Raw genomic sequence first — 16,172 nt, forward strand, 5'->3', positions numbered from 1 at the left:
TCTAGAGTACAATTCCAATCATATCCAGGATGGGAAAGGAACGGAGTGGAATCTGTGCATGTCCACAGGGCCGGCTTTAGCGCTGGTGGCGCCCTGTGCAACAATGTTTGTTGGCGCCACCCACGGGCGCCCCCCCAACAGGCTCCCTCACTGCCACCCTTTAACAGTGCCACCTCCAGTCTCCATAACCACTCTCTCAGATGTATTTAATTAGTTATATACCGCCACCTATACCAGTGTAGGGTGTCAAAGTTACATCACACACACATTATGGTGTACAGTCAAAATATCGAATTTTTAATATCGAGTAGCAATAATATCAAGTACAAAATATAGAATAGACATAATATCGACTAGACAGAATATAGACTACCAAAATATCGATTAGAATAGTATTATTATCGAGTAGAATAGCATTAATATCGAATCAAAAATAAAGAATGGACAAAATATCGAATAGACAGAATATAGACAACAAAAATATCGAATTTTAGGTAAGTAAGTTAATATTATTTGAAATTGTTGTGTAATATAATTCTGTAGCGGTTTGTGGGTTTATAGGGGAATAGGGTGGGAAGTAATTTAATTATAATTAATTAAATATGTTAATTTATTTATTGGTATATGTTTAGAATTATTTGTTAATTAATTATTAATTGGTAATTAATTAAAATATAATTGGTAATTATTTTTAATTGATCAATTGTTAAATATGTTAATGTTAGTAATTTATTTTCTGTAGCGGGCTGTGGGTTTATAGGGGAATAGGGTGGGAAGTAATTTAATTATAATTAATTAAATATGTTAATTTATTTATTGGTATATATTTTTAACTAATTGTCAATTAATTGGTAATTAATTAAAATATAATTGGTAATTCATTTAATTGATTAATTGATAAATATGTTATTTTTTGTAATTCATTTTCTGTAGCGGGTTGTGGGTTTATAGGGGAATAGGGTGGGAAGTAATTTAATTGTAAATAATTACATTTTTTAAATTTGTATTTTTTTATCTAATTTTTAATTATTTTTAAATTGTAAATTAATTTATTGTTAATTGGTAAATACTTTGTATTATTAGGTAATTATTAATAAAAAATAATTTGTATTTGTATTTATAATTGATTTATTAATATAATATATAAACATGTTAATTATTTAAATTAATTTGTAATTGGTATTAATATTTATGGTATTTTTATTTATATATGAAGTATTTACTTTCCCTACTGTTGCACTCACTGAAGTGGAAATAGTAGTTTTTACCCTCCCACTATCCAACGTATTCCCTACTGTTGCACTCTCTGGAGTCGAAATAGTAATTTGTACCCCTACGCTATCCAACGCTTTCACTACTGTTGCACTCACTGGAGTGGGAATAGTAATTTAAACCCCTACGCTATCCAACGTTTTCCCTACTATTGCACTCACTGGAGTGGAAATAGTAATTTTTACCCCTACGCTATCCAACGCTTTCCCTACTGTTGCACTCTCTGGAGTGGGAATAGTAATTTTTACCCCTACGCTATCCAACGCTTTCCCTACTGTTGCACTCTCTGGAGTGGGAATAGTAATTTTTACCCCTACGCTATCCAACGCTTTCCCTACTGTTGCACTCACTGGAGTGGGAATAGTAATTTAAACCCCTACGCTATCCAACGTTTTCCCTACTATTGCACTCACTGGAGTGGAAATAGTAATTTTTACCCCTACGCTATCCAACGCTTTCCCTACTTTTGCACTCACTGGAGTGGTAATAGTAAATGTAACCCTCTCGCTATACTACAGTAAAAATATTGTATATGTTTTGTTAATAATATGTATATATATATATATTTATTCAAAGCACACCTCTTTCCTTGTCAGGGCAGAGAAACGGACACCGCGTTTCAGCTTTCGCCTTGATCACGCTGGGTTTCCAGCGTGATCAAGGCGAAAGCTGAAACGCGTTGTTTTTGGCATCAATAAACTGAAATTTTGTGCATTCAACCAAGGTGTCTGTTTCTCTACCCTGACAAGGAAAGAGGTGTGCTTTGAATATTGAGGGGCTCCAGTACCCTGTAAACGGACCGCTCCGTTGGACAGCCTCCAGCTTCTTGCCGGGATCGGTGTGGTGTGTATATATAATATAATTCATAGTCACTTTCAGAAGAAACGACAAGATGATTGGCTCAAAACCAAAGGGTTTGTGAAGTGCTACGGATGTAAGGTGTGCCAAATAGCCAAACCTACAAAAGAGCTGACCTTGGCAAACAAAAAAAAGTGGCAAATCAGACAGTGTATCACATGCAAAACTCCATTCACGGTGTATGTAGTTGAATGTCCATGCCCAATGAAGTATGTGGGCAGCACAACAGTAGAATTGAAAAACAGAATTCTGCAACATATGCGGGCAACAATCCACAAGGACCGGTCAAATGCCATAGCAAAACACATGGAACAATACCATCAGGCAGATTGGCAAAAATTAAAATTTTATGGCATACAAACAATTCCAAAAGGAGAACGTGGAGGTGATCGGGAGAGAAAACTGAGGCAAGCAGAATCGAGATTCATCATTAATCTGAGGAGCCTGCATCCAAATGGATTAAATCAATCGGAGGAACTATATGTGCACCTGTGAAGCAGAAATAGTATAAAAGAATTCAAACATATTACTGTCCAGCAGTGGCTATAAATCCAAAATCAGCCTATTGGAAGGCATAAAAATAATAACAACAGCCTATTGGAAGGCAACATACACTGGACAAACAAAGAACCAAGACAAAGATGTTTGGTTAATAACATCACTTTGAATACTATAAAGGTTGACTTTTTTTGTAAATAACAAGTTGTAAACTACAAGGACCAGAATCCTTGGGACAACATGTGACAGGAAATGAGAGTAAGGGAAAAAAAAAAAAAAAAAATGTAATCTTTAAAAAGTAAAGGGGTGGGGCAACCCTGTTGATCGTGAGCAAGGTGGAGAGACACCGAAACGCGTAGATCAGTTGCGCTATTGCCCTGTGATATTGAGTAATAAAAGAAGATTGCTGTTATAATCAAATCTGGCTGTGCGACCCGTTTTTCCTTTGATGAGGAAAAGTTTTTGGCATAATTGAGCGGCGTGGGTTCAGCCGCAGGACAACGCACATGCATGAGCGCTGCAGAAATCCCGTGCTGTGAACCAACGTGGAGGTGATTTATTTCGGGAAGCAGTGAACGCCGAGTTAATGGTAGCCTGATCCTATGAGAGGCATCGAGTACCAGCAGCAGGAGAGAAAAAAAGAAAAATCCAACGCGAAGCAGAACACACGCTGAAGATCCCGGTAAGCGGTGTGAGCTGCATGAACGCGTGTGAATAACAAAAGGAAAGGTATTTTCGGCTAAGCAGCGGGAAACCCAGTTACCAGTTACACAACCGCAATAGCTTTTCAAAGGGAAAAAGCGGGACATTGTTCACTACTGAAGGGTAATTGTGGAAGTACCGGCCGACATTTGAAAAGTTACAGCAAGTAGGAAATAATACGATCAATTAAAGGGCAGAAGTATTTAAATAGCGCAAACATGGAGAAGCGTGAAGCAAAACGCACAGCTAAAGTAAATGAATTATTCGATAAAAGCAACCTAAAAGAAAAAACGGGTGCAGCAGCAGCATCTGGAGCAGGCAAATCAGATGCCAGAAGCAGATTGAAAACTTGGGAGAAACTGAGTCGGAAGGAAATAAATAAGTCATGGGAAATTATCACGCTGAAAAAATATTTTGAGGCGAAAATGGTCCCTAGAGGACTTAGGATCCTACTTATGCCAAACAATCATGAAGCTTCCAACGAACTGTTAGAGGAGTGGGGCGAGTTCTTATTGCATTCCTCATTGGGTTTAATTGCAATTCTAATAAAACATATAGAGATAGCCCTGACAAAATTAAAGCAAGAATTGCAGGAGGTGGAAAAAGAGCTTGCCACTTTAAAATTAACTTCGGAAATGACAAAATTCAAAGAAGACTTGGAGATTGAAATAGAAAAACATGAAGAGGTGGTGATGGATCGGAAACACTCTAAATTTCTTAGAGACACGAATGACTATGCGGAAGGCCGTATTTTCTCCTTTGCAAGAAAATTTGATGGATTAAAGGAACAAATGGCGTGGGCAAGCATGTCCAGCATGTCTAGCTTAGCATCTTCAACGGCATCTATGGAACAAGTACAAAGTGATGAGATTGATGCAAACAAAAGGATTCCTTTTTTAGGGGATATGCGCCTCGTGCTGCAACAGCGATACTGGGAGCAGAATCGACCAACCCCACAGTTCCAACCGCGAAGAGGAAGAGGAAGGGGAAGGCAATGGGCCAAAAATACAACAGAAGAGGCAAAAGGAGCAAGCGGTGGAACAGAGAGAACAGGGGTGGAAACAAGAAACATGCGGCAGAGACGGAAATAATACTTGACGAATTACAAGTAATAAACTTATCAAGCAGACAGCTAACAGACACAGAAACTATCTTATTAAAAAGGGGCATAAACTTCTGCCCGAAAAGTCACATGAACTTGGCCCAGGTCAGGATCGACCTATACCTGTACATCAGGAAAATCAAATTGGCAAAGGTTTTTAAGGAGAATATACTAAAGGAAAAAAGACCCAACCAAATGGATACAAATGAGGACACGTTACAAATAAAAGACGCAGAAGGTCTGCTGACTCTAATGAATATTGACCAGGATCCAATGGAAGAATTCACCTTATCACAAGTGGTAAATCAACGTGGGGCAGGTTTGAGTGGAAAAAAACCGAAATCAAGATTTTACCCACAATTGAGCCCAGGAAATAAAGTGGATTTATTCCAAGAAGCAGTGATTCAAGACATCTACAAACTAAAATGGAATTTTGATGACGATAATCTAACAAAGGAGGAACGGAAGGCATTGAAAAACTTATCTGAGGATGATAAGATAGAAATAAAAGTCGCCGACAAGGGTGGAAACGTGATAATAATGGATCGAAGTGCATACATGATAGAAGCCCATCGTCAACTAAGAAACACCAACCACTATGTGAAATTGAAACAGAACCCATGTGTGGAAATTAAGAACAAAAATGATGAAAAACTAAGTGTATGGACATCAGAAGGACTTATTGATGAAACAGAGAGGAAATTCCTGACAGTGACATACCCCATATTGGCAACCATATACTTCTTGCCAAAGATACATAAAGACCAAAAAAATCCCCCGGGAAGACCAATAATATCCGCCAAGGGGTCATTGTTGGAACCAATGGCGGAATATATAGATCACTTCTTACAACCGTTTGTTGCAAAATTGAACTCATACATTCAGGATACGAATGATTTATTGCGAACAATACTGGATACACCTTGGCAGGAGTCTTATCATTTGATCTCAATGGATGTAATTGGGTTATACACCAATATTGACAATGACATGGGAACAAATGCATGCAATTTTTTCTTAAAGGAAAGAAATCTGGAATTCAGTAGTCATAACAAAATGTTACTGGAAATGATCAAAATCTGTTTAGAGGAGAACTTCTTTACATTCGGTGGAGAGATCTTCAAACAACGGAACGGAACAGCGATGGGATTTTCTTTTAGTCCCTCCTACGCATGTCTCACTATGGGATGGTGGGAGCAAGAAATGGCTTGGAATTCGAAATATGAAACATCAGTGGAGAAAATTGTGAGCTGGAAAAGGTTCATCGACGATCTTTTAATAATCTGGGACGGAACAGAAACGGAATTCCAGGAATATTTTCAAATATTGAACAACAGTGTAACAAACTTGAAATTTACTTACAATATGAGTAAAGAAAGAATCATCTTTTTGGACACTGAAATCTATATTAAAGATCGCCAGATTCACACAACATTGCATAGAAAATCAACCTCAACCAATGCCACGCTTGAAGCGACTAGCTTCCACCAAAAAACATTGTTAAACAGCATACCGTACGGGGAATTCCTGAGAGTCCGTCGGATATGCAGCGAACAAGACCAGTGGGAAGCAAACAGCAAACAGACTATGGAGAGATTTATAAAAAGAAAATACCCACAAAAAATCGTACAAAAATGCTTGAATAGAACAAGGATGAAGACAAGAGAAGAATGTCTAGAGAGAAAAAATCTGGAAGAGGATACAGAAAAAGGAAAAATTCGTTTGATCATGGACTACTCCCAAGAAAGTGAAAAAATTGGGAAAATTCTAAGAAAAAATTGGAAACTGCTACAATTGGATGACACAGTGAAGGAAATTGTGGGTAATCATCCAACGATAACATACAGACGTGCCAAAAATTTAAAAGATCACTTGATTCATAGTCACTTTCAGAAGAAACGACAAGATGATTGGCTCAAAACCAAAGGGTTTGTGAAGTGCTACGGATGTAAGGTGTGCCAAATAGCCAAACCTACAAAAGAGCTGACCTTGGCAAACAAAAAAAAGTGGCAAATCAGACAGTGTATCACATGCAAAACTCCATTCACGGTGTATGTAGTTGAATGTCCATGCCCAATGAAGTATGTGGGCAGCACAACAGTAGAATTGAAAAACAGAATTCTGCAACATATGCGGGCAACAATCCACAAGGACCGGTCAAATGCCATAGCAAAACACATGGAACAATACCATCAGGCAGATTGGCAAAAATTACAATTTTATGGCATACAAACAATTCCAAAAGGAGAACGTGGAGGTGATCGGGAGAGAAAACTGAGGCAAGCAGAATCGAGATTCATCATTAATCTGAGGAGCCTGCATCCAAATGGATTAAATCAATCGGAGGAACTATATGTGCACCTGTGAAGCAGAAATAGTATAAAAGAATTCAAACATATTACTGTCCAGCAGTGGCTATAAATCCAAAATCAGCCTATTGGAAGGCATAAAAATAATAACAACAGCCTATTGGAAGGCAACATACACTGGACAAACAAAGAACCAAGACAAAGATGTTTGGTTAATAACATCACTTTGAATACTATAAAGGTTGACTTTTTTTGTAAATAACAAGTTGTAAACTACAAGGACCAGAATCCTTGGGACAACATGTGACAGGAAATGAGAGTAAGGGAAAAAAAAAAAAAAAAAAAAAATGTAATCTTTAAAAAGTAAAGGGGTGGGGCAACCCTGTTGATCGTGAGCAAGGTGGAGAGACACCGAAACGCGTAGATCAGTTGCGCTATTGCCCTGTGATATTGAGTAATAAAAGAAGATTGCTGTTATAATCAAATCTGGCTGTGCGACCCGTTTTTCCTTTGATGAGGAAAAGTTTTTGGCATATATATATATATATATATATATATATATATATATATATATATATATATATATATATATATATATATATATATATATATATATATATATATATATATATATATATATATATATATATGTATTAAAATTATTATATATATTTTTTTAAGTTACATTAATTATTTATTAATTTTAAGTTTATTTAAGTATTTTAGGTATGTTTAAATTAATTATATTTATTATTATATTCATTTTAAATTACTTTTAAGACATTTAAAAAAAAATCGACATTTTGACTGTCTATATTTTTTACAATCGATATTTTGGAGTCGATATTTTTGTACTTACCTGTTTGTAGATAGGAAGTCGATATTCTGGCATTCTATATTTTCTCCACGATATTTTGGCAGGGCGATATTTTGCTCCTCGATATTCTGTCAGTGATCCACACATTATACAGAGAGAATCAATCACACGTGTGTAAATCAGGTTATAGGAAATGTTACATGAGCCAGCAGACTACAAGGTGAGTCACATGTCATCCATACAGGTAGACAACAAGGTTTAAGAGAGCTTAGGGGCCTATTAGGATGGCGGACGGACCTGCGTCCGTCCGCCACCCCCGAGGTGGAGGGATCGTCCGCAGGGGCAGCGGCGGTCCCTCCGGTGCAATTAGGATGTGACCGCCACCCTGGCGGTCACATCCCGTATCTTTAACCTTGCGGTGGGTGCTGCTTGAAGCAGCACCCGCCGCAAGGTTAAAAATGCATGCTTTACATTTACCTCTGACCAACTCAGGAAACTGAACACTTTAGCAGATTTGCCACACCCTCTACCGCATCTGCTATACATGAACCCTATCATAGGCCCGCACAAATGCCCTACCTGTACTGCCCCCACCCTCTCTATTCCCCCCACCCCCCAGGTTTTAGCAGCACTTATCAATGTGCGCTCTGTCCCCAAGCATAAAATGGAAATCTCAGAGTTTATTGAGTCACACAACCTAGACCTTTTATTCATCACTGAAACCTGGGGCGACGACTCCTCAGGTCCAGATTTCAAAGCAGCTACCCCAGACAACTATTGTGTATGCAGGCTGGACAGAACCAAAAGAAAGGGTGGGGGAATAGCCATCATTTATAAGAACCACCTTAAAGTCAAAGGTACAGACTCCAAATACAGTGAGTGTGAAGCGTTCTCCTTCACTATTAGCCTCTCTGGCAATAAATCATTCTCTGGCATTCTACTCTACCGCCCCCCTGGATCCAGGTCCAAATTTCTCAACAACCTCAATAACCTAATCGAGGTCTCTGCAGGAGCTCCACATTTCACCATACTGGGAGACTTCAATTTCCATCTTGAAGCCTTATGCGACCCTGATACCGCGGCGCTAATTAACGATCTAGCAGCAGTTGGCCTACAGCAAATTGTCAATCAGTCCACTCACACAGCCGGACACACCCTAGATGGGTTATTCACCAGCAACCCATATATTTCCGTTATTAGGGTGTTCCCCCTTATCTGGACTGATCACTCAGTAGTTTGTTTTTCTATAAAACTCAACTCTCTTCCATCCTCCTCCTCATCCTCGACCTCCATCACTTTTAGAGACTGGAAAAATGTCAACCCTTCCCAGCTCACTGCTCTGCTGTTTGACAGCATTATCACTACCCAACCCGATCCTTCACTAGCTTCCATCAACTATCTTAACAGCCTAAATACGGCCTGCCATAAGCTAGCTCCCCTCAAAACCTCCCATCGCACCAGAAAACTTCCCTCGGCCCCTTGGTTCACGGAATCCCTTCGACTGCAGAGACAACACTGCAGAAATTTGGAAAGGCACTGGCGCCGTTATTATAATCCTACGGATAAAATTGTGTATAGAAGTGCCCTTCCCAAATACAAAGACCTTATTGCCGCAGAAAAAACATCTTACTTCACTTGCCAAATCAACCAGGCAAAAAACTCATCAAAAGAATTGTTCCAGGTGGTCACTCACCTCTCCAACCCCCCTACTCCTCGCTTTGACGGAACACAATCCCTCTGCGACTCTCTGGCCAATTTTTTCAAAGATAAAGTCACGGCAATTTTTTCAGCCTTCATGCACGCCCCCCCTACTACCATATGGAATCCCCCACTTCACAACATTACTCCTAGTTTCCCGGCCTTCGAAGCTGTCACGGAGGAACAAGTATATCGACTTGTCTTAAGCACCAAATCAGGATCTCCTTCAGACCTTTGTCCTCCTGCTATTCTCAATCTTATCCCAGAGGCCATTTCCCCTGCTCTGACGACTATATGTAATGCCATGTTCACAACGGGTATCTACCCCTCAGTCTGGAAGGAGGCTATCATTAAGCCTCTTCTAAAAAAAACTAATCTTGATCCCCTCCTTCCTGCCAGTTACCGTCCCATTGCCTGTCTTCCTTTCCCAGCAAAATTTTTCGAGAAAACAATGAATATACAACTCTCGAAATTTATTGATAACAACAACCTGCTGGATGATACCCAATTTGGGTTTAGACAGGGTCATGGAACGGAAACTGCGCTACTAAAATCAGCTGATGAAATAAGGATGACTCTTGACAAGGGCGGAGCAGCTGTATTAATATTAATAGACCTCTCTGCAGCCTTCGACACGGTCGATCATGTCATCTTGATCGACCGTGTCTCAGCCTTAGGAATTCAAAATAAAGCGAAAGACCTTCTTGCATCCTTCTTAGTTGATCGTCCACAAACAGTAAAAATGGGTCATTACACCTCGCATACCTTCTCTCTCCCTTGTGGCGTCCCACAGGGATCCTCGCTAAGTCCGACACTGTTTAACATTTATGTTTCGGACTTAGCGAGGGTAATAAAATCTTACGGAATTGCCCTAACAACTTACGCGGACGATACACAACTGGTTTTATCTGTACACACTGATGGTACATCAGTTGCGGCAAACTTTAAAGAGGGAATGCGGGCTATCAGCTCCTGGATGTCATCAAACTGTCTTAAATTAAACTCTGATAAGACGGAGGCAATGACATTCGGGAAGCTGGAGCCTACTTGGTCCCCTCAATGGTGGCTCCACCGCAACCGGTCACTAAGGTCCACAACCTCGGCGTTGTATTTGATGAAAAAATGACCTTTCACCACCATGTCAACTCTGTGGTCTCTTCATCCTTTTTTGTCCTGAAAGGGATCAAGAAACTGCTGCCTTACCTCCCCTCGTCAGCCGGCAAAACTCTAATCAGCACTTTGGTATTCTCCAAAACTGATTACTGCAATGCCCTTCTTTTGAATGCCCAGGAAAAAGTCATCAACCGACTGCAGCTAGTCCAGAACGCCTCGGCCAGAATCCTTCTGGGCGTTCCTAAGTTCTCATCCATCTCTCCTCACATCCGGCAACTGCACTGGCTTCCAGTCAGGAGCCGGACAAAATTTAAGGCACTATGCATTGCATATAAAGCAGTTAACAACATGGGCCCTCAGTTCCTCAGAACGGCTCTTTGTCCACGTGAGCACTCAAGAGTACTTCGCTCCTCCTCTGCTCATTTGCTCAAAGTCCCGCGAACAAAAAGGGCCAATTGGGGTGACAGGTGTTTCACAATTGCCACAGCCAAACTTTGGAATACACTGCCCCTGCACATCAAAACTGCCCCCACTCTCATCAGTTTTAGAAAAAAACTAAAAACATGGCTCTTTTCATCATAATTTCTGTCACCGCTATGGGTCTGTATTCTGAGCGCCGAGACACCTCCGGGTATTTGCGCGCTATAAAAATTGCATAAACATAAACATAAACATGCACAAAGCGGCAGGCACCGCGCGGTGCCTGCCGCTTTGTGCATGTAAATGCTTAGGGGTACCATAGTGCACCCCCACCTCCTGAAACCCTGGGGCCCGCAACGGGCCCCCAAACACAAAAGACCACATGCTTTTCCACGGCGGAAAAGCATGTTTCTGCCTGCATCCTAATATGGCTGGTGGTGTCTTGCAGACACCGCCACCATATTTGTCAGCATACACCGCGGATCAGCGGCGGACGGACTTGCCGTCCGCCACTGATCCCACCGCAATCCTAATGTGGCGGTGGGTGTTTCAAATGTCCGCGGCGGTGAATCCGCATCCTCCAGGCCGGCGGTGGCTTCTGCCGGCCCGGAGGATGCTGATTCACCGCCATCCTAATCGGCCCCTAAGTTTGGAGAAGCACAGACTCAGAATTTAAAACATAACCCCATGGTCGGGGTTTACATTTAATTAAAGGATTTGTTTTACCAAAATGAACCCTTTTTGAAACATTAGAATAATGAAAGAGGGAGGAAAAATTCATAACGCTCCAATCTATACCTTACAGTTTGCATGCAGCTCTTTGATGACAGTTATTAGTTCACTGTTCCATCTTAGGATTTCAACATCAACACTGCTAGTAAGAAAAGGATCTCTGACAAAAGCACTGACCGATTTAAACCATATGCACATTGTGATCTGCATGGTACACATTCTTTGCAGCAGGCCCATTAACTCCCTGTGCTATCATAAAACCAGTTAAAACTTCCACTTCACAAAACTCATTCTCTCTACAGGAAGAACATTAATAACCAAGTTATCTTATCTTATATTGAGGTGGCCAGCAGTGCAGCAGCAGGTGCTTTCAAAGCCATAAAATACTTCCAAACATGGCGCCCCCTGGAAGAGTCAGCACCCGGTGCGGTGACACCGGTCGCACCGCCCTGGAGCCGGCCCTGCATGTCCACAATCTTATGAATTTGTGTGCGTTCACAAACCCTCCAAGCGATCTTGTCACCTCCCACCCCTTGTTGAAGTTCACTTCTACATATTTAGATGCAGTTGCGGCACACAATTACACAACAGTATATCCTTAAAAAGGGCGACAAGCACCTTTTGTTTGTTTCACCTGCACAGCGCTTGCGCTATGCTTGTAAAAGTATTCTTTTTATTATAAATCTTAAAAGCCTCTCTGATTTCCTTTCTTTTCTTTGGATCCTTTGTTTTCCACTTACTTTTCCTCATTTTCTAATGGTCTGTAGCATACAGTTTCCTGTTGTTCCTCGTGTTTTCTCCTGTGCTTCTCTTATCAGTTTTTAAGTGAATTTGTAAGGTTTTTAAATGATAATTCCTATTTATAATGTTCAATAAGCATATCTGTTTTTTTCTATCTTTTTTAATTATCATCCCATTCTCAACGTAGTAAAAACTGCAAATATTACCACTCTTCAATTTATTCCTTCCTCCAAGAAAATCGCTACAAACCAGAACCACAACTAACGTTATTAATATACAAACTAGACATTCTGGTAGAAAAAAAAAAAAAAAAAAACCACTTCCCAAACTTTCAAAAACAAACCAAATCTACAATGCTATCCAAAAAAAAGGTGATAGTTCCATTTACCAATAACAAATTAATATCAACATTTAACTAGTGTAAGGATGTCAACTATGTACTGTGTAAATTACATCCAACTCACACCCATATCTAAAGACAAAAATGTAATAGAGGTACTAATTATACGCTTCCAACACCCAAAAAATAACAACACTTAGCTCCACCACCAAAAGAACTACCCCTCCTGACTGCTCCCTCTCTACTACCTCAGACGCAGCGCAAAACAGGACAACGGACCTTACCAAAAAAATATATCCCCTCAACAGCACACTAGCTCAATGTTCAGAGATGTGGCAAACGACTATGTATAAGGGAAGATCTCGCAACATCAACAATAATGTACACACTGGTAATACTACCGATGATATGCTATACACAACACACTTTAGAAACCAAATTTTTTTTCCGTGTGTAGAAATGTTATTGGTACTGCACAGTGGACGCAACCATATTATCTCAGACAATGGGGAATATTTCAGTCATGTAGCTGTGTTGTCTCCCCCCCTCCCTTGAAGTAGAAGCAGAGTGGACTGCTCCAACGTACGCAAATTGAGCATAAGACTATAAATAATTAGCCTACGCCTTGGGCGTGGTTCCCTTCTGCAAAGAGAAGAGACTCCGCCACAGCGAAGGTTTGCACTCTGCCACGTGGCTACCGCCATGACCACATGCCTCCTCGATACAGGCCCATTCCGATCTCAACGCCACAGCACCACAGACTCATGTCCGTATCGACTACTGCCTTCGATCTCCACTGCGGACAGCAGGGTTCACAACTTGAATTCAGCTTTGCATCTGCACTACGGACAGCATTGAATTAAGCCTTGCTTTATTTAAGGTAGAGACAATTATACTCTATGTCTTCTGATTTTGTAAAAGGATGTGACAAAAAGTATTTGTCTATAACTGTGCTGATTACAACCTTCGATCTACACTGCGGACAGCAGGGTTCACAACTTGAATTGAGCTTTGCATCAACACTACAGACAGCATTGAAATTAGCCTTGATTTATGTAAGACAGAGACAATTTTGTTAAATGATGCTACACAAAAACATGCCTCAATATCTGTACTGAGTACTGCCTTCAAATGTTCACTGCGATCACCACTTGATACCAGAAGCGCAGAAGCACTACAGACAATATTGAATTCAGTCTCGATTTATTTAAGGCAGAGACAATTGTATTATGTCCTCAGTTTTTGTTAAAATAAGTGACAAAAAGAATTCCTCGATATCTGTGTCAACTACTGCATTTCGATCCTTACTGCGGACAGCACATTTCACAACTTGAATTCAGCTTTCCATCTACATTACCGACAGCAATCAAGTTAGCCTTGATTTATGTAAGGCAGAGACAATTTTCTTAAATGATGCGACAAAAAACATTCCTCAATGTCTGTATTGAGTACTTCCTTCAAATGTACACTGCGATCAACAGAGTTCTGCACTTGATACCAGAAGTGCTTAAGAAGTACAGACAACATTAAATTCATTCTAGATTTATTTAAGGCAGACAATTGTACTGTATCCTCACATTTTGTTAACGTATGTGACAAAAAAGCTTTCCTCAATGTTTGTGTCACTACTGCCTTCGATCTACACTGTGTACAGCAGGGTTCACAACTTGAATTCAGATTTCCATCTACATTACCTACAGCATTCAAGTTAGCCTTGATTTATGTAAGGCAGAGACAATTTTGTTAAATGATGCGACAAAAAACATTCCTCAATGTCTGTACTGAGCACTGCCTTCAAATGTGCACTGCGATCAACAGAGTTCACCACTTGATACCAGAAGTGCTCAAGCAGTACACACAACATTAAATTAATTCTAGATTTATTTAAGGCAGAGACAATTGTACTGTATGCTCATATTTTGTTAACGTATGTGACAAAAAAGCTTTCCTCGATGTTTGTGTCACTACTGCCTTCAATCTACACTGTGTATAGCAGGGTTCACAACTTGAATTCAGCTTTCCATCTACAGTATGGACAGCATTCAAGTTATCTTTAATTTATGTAAGACAGAGACCATTTTGTTAAAGGATGCCACAAAAACATTCCTCAATTGGTGTACTCAGTGCACCATAAATCAGCACAAAGAAGAGTGAACAGTTTTATGTCACAGTGAGACATACTGTCCCTTTTCAATGGAATTCATGCAAAATTCAATCGACAAAACACATTAGTCCAATTACCATACCCCCCGACCACACATCATCGCAGGATACAAACACTCTAAGCGCCAAAGGTACTACTAACTCAGTGCACCAAAAATCATTATCACATGGCCTTACTAAGGCAGAATTCACAAGACAAAAAACATTACTATCAGTTTGGCCTGCCCGGACCGCGCATCATTGCAGGCTCCACAGATCCTTGTTGTTTCAGATACCACTAACTCAGTCCAAACCAAACTAAGTATAACACCTATCAAACCCTACACAATATCCCTTTATTATGCTTCCTTCAAAAACTTATTTTATATCACTTATAGATTTAGTTGAATCATAAAATGTACGCCTCATATATGTTCTATCTTCTACTTCAATCATGATTGCAGATGATGCAGTCCACCCTAAGATCCACACTGAGGACAACAGGGTTTACAACTTCAATTCAGCTTTGTATCTACACTACAACAGTAGAGAATTTAGCCTTGATTTATTTAAGGCACACACAAAAAATACTCCTGTGGCACTGCTAGTATTCACAAGCACTTTTAATCCCTACAGCCTGTGAACTATGCTTACAAAGAAAGTACAACACAGCACCAAAATGTACCTCCACCACCGGTAATACCAAGTACCTCTGGGGTATCACCTTTAACATCGCAACCAGACATACGTCCCCATTTTGAGAAAGTTAGAATGCACTGCGTGAAATGCAATTGTTTAATTTATTATGGAGACCAATCAGTAGACATAGTTTACAGAGCAATTGATAACCATTAATTATATTTTTTTTAACCTCAAAATTCATGCAGACCAGTATGCTTGTACCACGCATCATCGCAGGGTGAGCACACGCTGAGCACCACACGTACCACTAACTCAGTACACCATAAATAATCGCCACGTGGCCTTATTAAGGCAAAATTCAGTTGCCAAAAGACATTCATACCAGTTTGTTCTGCTTGAACCACGCATCATCGCAGGATCTACATAAACTGCCCCTACCTCATTGTACCACAACTCATGAACACTTTACGATAGAATCTTCTATCTATTATTTCACATATAGTGCTCCTACCTTAGTACAGCAAAAGTCATAAACCGTTTATAATTGAATATCTGTGTATGATATCATGATTACTATTCTACTTGTTACCAACAGCAGAGTAATAAAATGGAGTTGAGCGCATGTGCCCGTACCCACTTCAACTATCTATCTGTGTCTGTGTATTTATTATGTTTCTACAATGCTGCTCCTGCGCCCTACTTCTTCAGTCAAAAGCGGCAATTCTGAATAGAAAATGTGAAAAACAGATACATGTTACAGACTTGAGGAAATGTGTGGATAGTGAA

At 40.0% G+C, this 16,172-nt stretch overlaps 1 protein-coding gene across 1 annotated transcript in view; it reads right to left on the reverse strand.

The window, feature by feature from the left end:
* Window positions 1-16,172, reverse strand: part of LOC144770343 (histo-blood group ABO system transferase-like) — a 255,645-nt gene that overhangs the window by 216,727 nt on the left and 22,746 nt on the right. The window lies entirely within an intron of this gene.

This window comes from Lissotriton helveticus, chromosome 7 (genome assembly GCF_964261635.1).
Source record: "Lissotriton helveticus chromosome 7, aLisHel1.1, whole genome shotgun sequence".
NCBI classification, from domain to species: domain Eukaryota; kingdom Metazoa; phylum Chordata; class Amphibia; order Caudata; family Salamandridae; genus Lissotriton; species Lissotriton helveticus.